Below are 8,637 nucleotides of genomic sequence, written 5' to 3'. Positions count from 1 at the left end.
TTAAGAACACTAAGGGAAATAGTATCTCAAAGATCAAGGTCCTGATTTACTCCGGGGTGTTGGTAGGGGGGCACAGGATGGCTTTCTGGATACTGCCTGGCACTTTTATTTCTTGGGGTTTAGAGGTGTTTGCTTTAAAACTATTTAACGGTTATTTATGGTTAGTAGTCCACATACCAGGCAAGGCCAAGGCCTTTGTCTCTTACCCTGGAGTTCTGCCCAGCTTCCCACCGAAGGATCAGAGCGAACGGATTTCAGGCTTCGTGGACAATCAGATCCTGTCTCCCATGACACCCACTCTGCTTTGCCTTGGCCGAGTGAAAGAAGCCACGGTGGGCGTGGCTGCGTGCCCGTCTAACTTTATTTATGGACACTGCCATTTGAAGGCCCGACCACATTCAGGTGTCAACGAAAGTCTCTTTTTGGAAAAATCGTTCCGACCATTTAACAATGTGAAACTCTTTGTTCACAGAAACTTCCAAAAAACAGATACAGACAGGACTCGGCCCATGGGTAATAGAAGTCCCACCCTGGTCACCCCATGCCCCGTCCTCAGCCCTTTCCATCCATCAAAACAGAGCCCTGGCAGTGCAGTGGTGAAGCATTCAGTTGCTAGCAAAAAAAAAACAAACCCAAAATGATGCCTCAAACTCACCGGCTGCTCCCCGGGAGGAAGATGAGGCCTTGGAGACCCTATGGGGCAGCTCTCCTCTGCCCTAGAGGGTCGGTCTCTCCGGGGTCACAATCAACTTGGTAGCAAGAGGTTTGGGGCTTTGGTTTTCCGGTAAACATCCACCTAAAGAAACCAGCAGCTAGCCATTTCTCTGTGTTTTCTGTTGCGAAGCCTTCGGGTCTTGTTCCCGGAGGGAAAGAATGACTTTTATTGATTAAACGTCTCTTTGTTTAGACCCGGGGCACCGCTCCCCAGGAGACGGACAAATGCTTAGAACCTGGAATGCCTGGAGACTTGATCTCGGGATTTCAAGTGTTTAATCACAGGCGCTGGGCAGCAAGAGCTCGGAGACTGGAAAAGGAGCGCCCATTCTTTATGAGCTAACCAAATATTTGCTCCATCTTCGCAGCCCCCAGAGCCAACCCTTCCCTCTGAGATGGGAGGGCTCAAAAGGCCTGAGAGTCCGGGCCACCTCGCTCAGGACGAACCAGGCCACATCTCCATAGCTGCGGGCCTCTCAGGGGGTTGGGGCCAAAGGAGGACCCTGTAAGCAGAGGCCGGAACTCCTGACGGTGCTAATGGTCAGCACCCCCTACAGGTGATGGAGAGAATTGCTGAACACAGCGCCTTCTGGGGCTTTGGTGGGGGGCTTGGGAGGGGGGGTGTGGTGTTTCCCAGGACTCCTGGCTGCTGCTCACACTCACAAGGTGTCCACGTGGCTCCACAGTGAAGCCCTCAACTTAACAGAAAGAGGGGGCGGGGGTTAAGATTTGCTCAGAGGCTTTGAGGTGCAAGAACTGGCGATCTGTCCCCAAAAAGATGAGAGCTGTGGAATCCCTATGGGACAGGTCTCTGTCCCCTGAGGCTGTTAGGAGCTGGAATGGACTCGGGGGGTGGGGTGGGGGGTACCAGACTACAGCAACCCGCCCTATGAGAGTTTGACTCAGGTTAGCCTGGGTACCTGTGGGTGCCTCCCTGGCTTGTCGGTAGGCTATCAAAGATGAAGACTTATAAGAGCCCTGACTCATTTGTAAAATGTGGTTGTTAGTTGTTGTCAAATTGGCTCTGACTAGGGACGGCCCTGTGTATGACCGTGCCAAACGCTGCCCTGCCCAGCTTCACTTCAGGATGGCTTCAGCCCACTGCTGTCCTCTGAGTGCCTTCCAAGCCAGGGACGCCTCTCCCAGCATTAGGGCCAACAATATTCTGTCTTCGGGGCTCATTTCTAGACATGGTTCACCAGGCAGTCTGTCTTGGTCTGGAAGTGCTACAGAAGCCTGTCCCCCGTGGGGACTTTGCTGGGGTTTTCAAAGCCAGCTGACACAGCTCCGAGCATCACATGTATTGTTAGGTGCCAACCCATAGCGCGTGGAGCCATGCACAATGGAACAAAACACTGTCCAGTCCCGAGCCATGTACACGATGGCCTCCTTACATGTGAGCCCATTGCTCCAGCCACTGGGTCAACCCATCTTCTTGTGGGCCTTCCCCTTTTCCGCCACCCCTCTAGTTTACCAAACAAGATGTCTTCTCCAGGGATCGATCGGTCTCTCCTGACAACATGTCCAAAGTCTGTAGGACCATGTCTCGAAATCCTTGCCTCTAAGGACTGGTTGTACTTCATCCAAGACAGATGGGTTTGGCCTTTTAGCAGTTCGTGGTACTTTCAGTGTTCGTCTCCTGCACCACAATTCAAATGCATCAATTCCTCTTCAGTCTTCCTGATTCCATGTCCACCTTCCACATGCAGGTGACAGATGGAAGGAGGTCCTAGATATTAGCCTGGACGGAATTCTCTTTAGCATTTCTCCCTGGCGAGTTTCCTGTACGTGGGAGTATGGGTCTAGAGATAAGACCCAGGGCCATCGAGTGAAGTGTGACTTACACGACTCTTTAGGACAGAAGAGAGGTACCCCAGAGGGCTTCTGGGATGGTCCCCCCTTCCAGAAGCAGGTAGCCACGCCTTTCTACCTCAGGGTACCTGGCCCGATCAAGCCACCGGCCTTTCAGGTAGCAGCTAGCACTTAACCCACTGCTCCACCAGAGCTTCCGGCGTTGTGGATGGATCTGATAGTAAGGCTGCTGGAGACAGAGGATTTGGGGTAAAACTGGCGGGATTTTTTAGAGATGCCCTCCCAGAGAAATTTCAGGGAGCTGCAGGCCAACCAGACCATGAGACAGAGGAGGAAACTGGGGTGGTCTCTTGCGCACACGCACTCATTCAGCCTTGACGGTCTGCCTACTGTGTGCAGCAGAACCAGCCAGAGGTGGCCGCATCCTCAGACTTTCCCCAGGGAGAGAGTGCCTGGGTGCTGGTGAAAAATGCAGTGTTAGAGCGAAGGGGCACCCACGCTGCCCTCTGAATTGTAAGGCTAAAGGGTAAGATGAAGGCATCTATACATCGAATATGCTGAGGGCCCTTCCAGCACCCTGAAGTTGGCTACCCTTGAGAAAGTGGGCACGGCATCCCCTTAACAGGGCAGCCTGGGCTACCGTGATCTAATGAGAACCAGGGCTCCTGGGAGGGCCAACGTGAATGCCCTCGGCTACTCATGGAAGGTCGGTGGTTCCATTCCACCCAGAGGGGCCTCCAAAGAAAGGTCTGAAAAGCAGTCAGCCATCCAAGTCCCCGGGGAGCGCAGGTTGTGAGCAGGAGAGACTTGGTCGAATCCATGGCAGCTGGTTAAAGTGAACCAAGCAGTAAAGGTGCTCAGGACGCTGCTGCTCAGTGAAACCTATTCTACAAGCAGATGCTTCCATGAGGTCTCCTGGATCATCCAAATGCCCTCTTTCTTCCAGATCTTTTACATGCAAATCCATTGGATCTCCTGGGCTGGTCCTCCTGCTTCAAAGACCCCCTCCCCCAAGTTCAACCATCCATACCCCATCCCCCTTGTCCCTCAGAGGGTAAGTGGTCCAATATAGCATTATCTCCCTCCCTTTGTAGCCCGACTCCAGATAATCTGGAACCCCAGAATTTCTGTCTCAATGGCCCGTCACTACTTTCATCGCTAACATGGATTTCTTTCTCAAATCCATCCTCCCAGGGCTTGGTCGTGTGTCCAGTGTGTGCCTATCTAGTCCTTAGGGGCGGTCAAGGAGTTGCTGGTTGTGGGCTATGGATGGGGCTAACTCTCTCCATTGATCTGGTGTCCCCCTAGTTGAGCATGATGCTGCCCCCTCTTGGCGGACAATGGAGCCAGGGATTGGAAGCGGAGGAGCGCAGGAAGGCAGGCCAGGCCCCAGGTCTCATGGTACCACTGGGTTCCAGTGGGAAATCCAAGAAGTCTCTGAACCTTCCAAGTCAAAAGTGGCCTGTCTGGTGTCTATGAAGGTCTCACTGTTGAGATTTGAGGAGACAATGTATTTAACAGTTTTTAATGTTAAAAAAAAAATTGGTTTTGCCATTTAAAAATGTTTGGATAGACGAAATGATGGGCCTCTGTACTACCCTCCCATCGCTCCCCAGACTCCATGTGTTAGAAAGACATTTCGGAGGGTCCCCCTGAGAGCCTGGAAGCCAGAAACCTCAAAGACCCAAGAGAGAAGACCCACCGCAGAGATTCAAAAACCCCATGACACCATGTCTACGGAGGGTCCGAGCACTGGAACTCAACAAATGCCTTGATGCTCGCCAGCCAGCCAGCCACCAGCCAATGGTACACGGTGCACGCATTTGTTGTTGACTGATCCTTTTCAAAAACAAAACAAGGCTTCTTCGTTTCTAACTCAAGTGCTTCCTGGCTCGGCTGGGCCAAACACTTGGCAGTGAACATCTGTAGACCACACCCGGTGGACAGTTCACAGCACATCTGCACAGCTCAGTGCCCCGTGCCACCATGTGCATCGCGTGACCCACAGCACAAGCATATTTCGGAGTCACTTGATGGAATGGCTGTTGGCCCCTGCTCCACATCTGCTCAACATACTGTGGGAACAGCCCCTCTGGGGTACTGTGGGGCACATCTGTGGGTATTGCTGCACAGCTGGGCCTTCTATCATCAACTCCCAATCATGCTCATTCCTCTCTCTGGCATGTGCCCCAAGCTCTCTTCTGCTGAGACTTTCAAAGAGCCAGAGTCCCGTCCCAAGAAGGCATATGTCTTGAGACCAAGAGCGCCTGATGGAAGAGACCCATGTGGGCTCCACCTTCCTTCGCTTCCTGAGAAATTCAGTGCAGGGTCAGTGAGTACTGCTGAGTCCAGGTGCCCTTTGAAAGCACAAAAGGGACACAAGTGAGCCAACCGGGCAAGAAATCAGAGCTCATACTTTCCTCCACTACCCTTTTCTCTTCTATCCCTCGATCTCTTCTGGGATCTTGCTCTTGCTTGTTGCCGGTAGGCCAACTGGCCCCAACTCATGGTGACGTCATACACAATAGAACAAAAGGTTGTTCAGCTCTGAGCCGTCTTCACAGAGGTCGGTGTTTTCGAGTGTTGCCTCTAAGATTTTCATCAGCTGTCTTTTCAGAAGTAGGCTTTTGTTCCTAGTCTGTCTTGGGCTGGAAGCTCTTCTAAGGCCCGTCCACCTTGGATGAACCTGCTGGCATTGGAATGCCCGTGGCCTTCCTTCCAGCACCACAACACCTTGCAAGTCATCATCGCAGACAGCCTAATGGTCTGGGATCCTGGCCCATAGCAAAGCCAAGCCTGCCTTGGCTGTCTCGAACTAGGACAACAGACGAATCAGTTCTGCAAGTTCTGGGCTCCTGCTGTCTTCTCAGCGGAGTGCACCCCAGGCCATCTGGCTGGACTTCGATCCTCTGGCCTGAAACCAGGGTTGCTCATCAGAGAGTGGCATGGTGAGATGCAAGGAGCACAAGTGTGGGAGTCCTCATATAGACCCCAACTTAAGGGGGGCTTTGGCCAAATCACTTATGACTAGACTCAGAGCCCACTCCATCTCTACCACTGAAGCAAACTCTAATTGTTAGACCACTCGGAGCCCCAGTGTCTTCCTCTATTGAATGGGCGTTGCACCTTAGTGACAGGGTTCTTGGTGGACACCTGGTACCTGCCGCATGGCTATTGTAGCTCAGTAACATAGAGTCCATTCCAATCCTAATGACCCCAGGTACAACAGTGGAACACTGCCCACTCCTGCCCCGTCCTCACAACCACGACCGTGCCCATTGTTGCTGCCACGGTGCTAGTTCATCTGTCTTCCTCTGTCTCACAAACCGTCTGCTTTTCCAAGAAGGTGCCCTTCTCCGGGGACTTGTCCCCCCAATAACCTGCCCAAAGTGTGTGAGGCAAAGTCTCATCATCCTCACTTCTAAGGAGCATTCGAGCTGTATCTCTATCGAGACAGACTGGTGTCTTTTCCCGGCAGTCCACAGTACATTCAACATTATTCCTCAACAGCATAATTCAAATGCAGAGAAAGAAAGGAAGAAAGAAAGGTAGGTAGATAGAAAGGTAGGTAGACAGATAGAAAGGTGGGTAGACAGGTAGATAGATAGATAGATAGATAGATAGATAGATAGATAGATAGATAGATAGATAGCTGTATAAGGAGTGGAGGATATCCTTCATTCTTCTTGGAAAAGTAGATGGTCAGTGAAAAAGAAGACTCCCAGAGAGTTGAATTGATACAAGTGGAAAGATGATAGAAAGAAAGAGATGATTGGTAGATGATAGACAGATAGATAGACAGATAGATAGATAGATAGATCGATAGATAGATAGATAGAGAGATAGATAGATAGATGAAAGCTAAGGTCAATCCCTCCCAAGGTTCATTTTCCACCTGAAAATGTCCTCCAATGCATTTGCTCTCTCCAAGCCTGCCCCCCTTCCTAAAGAATGACAGTTCCCTCCTGCTCGTTTTCCACAGGCTGTTAGTGGGTACAGTTGAGTCAGCTGCAACTTGGGGCGACCTTCTGCAGAGTCAGATTGCCTGCCCAACAAGCGAGGTAAGCATAGGCTGACTTATGCTTATTTATTAATCTGTACGGAACATCTTTACATGGTTTTGTTTGTGATGAAAGCCATGTCCAATCATGCACTTCGGATTAGGAAGTAAGCATAAGTAAGTCCATGCTTGCTTACCTTCCCTCTTGGGTAACCCTGCCAGACCTTCTGTATAGAGAAGAAAGCGGTGCCCAGTTGGGTGTCTTTCCCACCATGCTTGGTATGTTGGAGCCCATTGTTGAAGATGTCTCAATCCATCTCATCGAGGGGCTCCGTCTTCTTTGGCTAACTGTCTGCTTTCCTAAACGGGGCTTCCTTCTCCAGGGACTGGCCCTTCCTGTTGCTCAGTGCGGCTACATCAGTCTTAGCATCCTCGTTTCTCAGGCACATTGCACTGTGCTCCCTCAAGCAGGTGTGTTCATTTGCCTGGCAGTCCACACACAGTCAATACTCCTTCTCCTGTCATCCTTACTGGTCATGCGTGCCCCAGAGGCGATTGAAATGCCCTGGCTTGGGTCGGGAGCACCTTGGGTATCAAAGTGCCATATTTGCTTTTTAACACTTCAAAGATGTTTCTTACAGCAAATCTCACGTGTTTTCATCACACTCCAGAGTCTCCTAAAAGTACATTGCTTGCTTTTCTTGCTCCTTGTTCCCTGGGCATTGATTATTGATCCAAGAATGAAATCCTTAACAATCTCCATCTCTTTAGCCACCTATCCTGATATGGGGAGAATTTTCTCTCTCTCTCTCTTTTTTAAATGTTCAGGTGTGGTCTATTCTGGAAGCTATAGTCTTTGACTTTCATCAGCAAATACTTCAAGTCACCCTTATAGCAAGCAGCAAGACTGTCTCACGTGCGTAGCTCACACTGTTAGTGAATCTCCCTCCATCCTGATATCACAGCCCCTTGATAGAGCCCAGTTTATTGGGCTATTTGCTCAGTATACTATTTGAATATGTATGGTGACAGATGCCACCCTGGTACACACCTTTTCCAACTGGAAAGTGAGCAGAATCTTCTTTGTTTTTACAAATAATTGCCTCTTTACCTAGGTCCCAACTGAGCATAATGCAGTATACAGAAATTCCCATTCTCTGCAATGTTATTCATAATCTCTTGAGATCAAGATGATCCAATTTCTTTATTATGAGTATTTACTGATATCCCCCACCCCATTATCTTGTGAGCTCCTCCATGATGGGGCTGACCACTTATTGATCATTGAATCTCCAGAGTGGCACAGAGCAGATCGAATTGAATTGAACTGCAGGTCTATGAAGAGATCGCTATTCCTAGCGATCTGGAGGACATGGGAGTGATGGCTTGCGGGGTAAGGTGGGATGGGGCAGATCCAGAGTGCGAATTCCACTGTCCAGGGAACTTCCCCTCGGTCAGTCTGGCTCCTGTGCACAATGGGGTTGAGGACAGGATAGAAGCTTCACAAGAGACAAATCTTCAGAGATGATGAAACCACGGCACAGAAAGAAGTTTACATTGAGTGACCCCATGCACGTCAGGATCAAATGGGACCCCAACAGGTTTCCAAAGACCAATTCGTGAGAAATAGAAATTGGTCCAAAGACCAATTCATCTTCCTCGTTACCTCTGCGGGGACTTACATTCCCAACTTTTTGGTTGTTGGCTTAGTGCGTTTGCACCAACCAGGGACTCCTCAGAGCCCACTTCTCCTCCTCCCCCCTCCCCCGCCCCTTCCTCCCTGCTATGAAAATCGATGCTCACTCCTAGCAACCCTGTAGGACAGGGTGGAACTGCCTGTGTGGGTTTCCGAGACTGAAACTCTTTATGGGAGGAGAAAACCTCATCTTTCTTCCACGGAGTGGCTGGTGGTTTCAAGCCGCTGATCTGGCAGTAGGCAGCCCCGGTCTTCTGCACCCATAAGGATTGTAAGGGTGGCGCAGGGCTGGGCAGGCGGCGCTTGGTTCTGTTGCACACAGTGTCACTAGGAATCGCAGCGGCTTGATGGCGACTAACGGCAGAGTTCGGGATATATTTTGTGTGAACTGCAGAGGCACACACCATGTGGATCC

This window comes from Tenrec ecaudatus, chromosome 10 (assembly GCF_050624435.1).
Source record: "Tenrec ecaudatus isolate mTenEca1 chromosome 10, mTenEca1.hap1, whole genome shotgun sequence".
Classification (NCBI taxonomy): Eukaryota; Metazoa; Chordata; class Mammalia; order Afrosoricida; family Tenrecidae; genus Tenrec; species Tenrec ecaudatus.
This window is presented reverse-complemented; position numbering follows the sequence as displayed.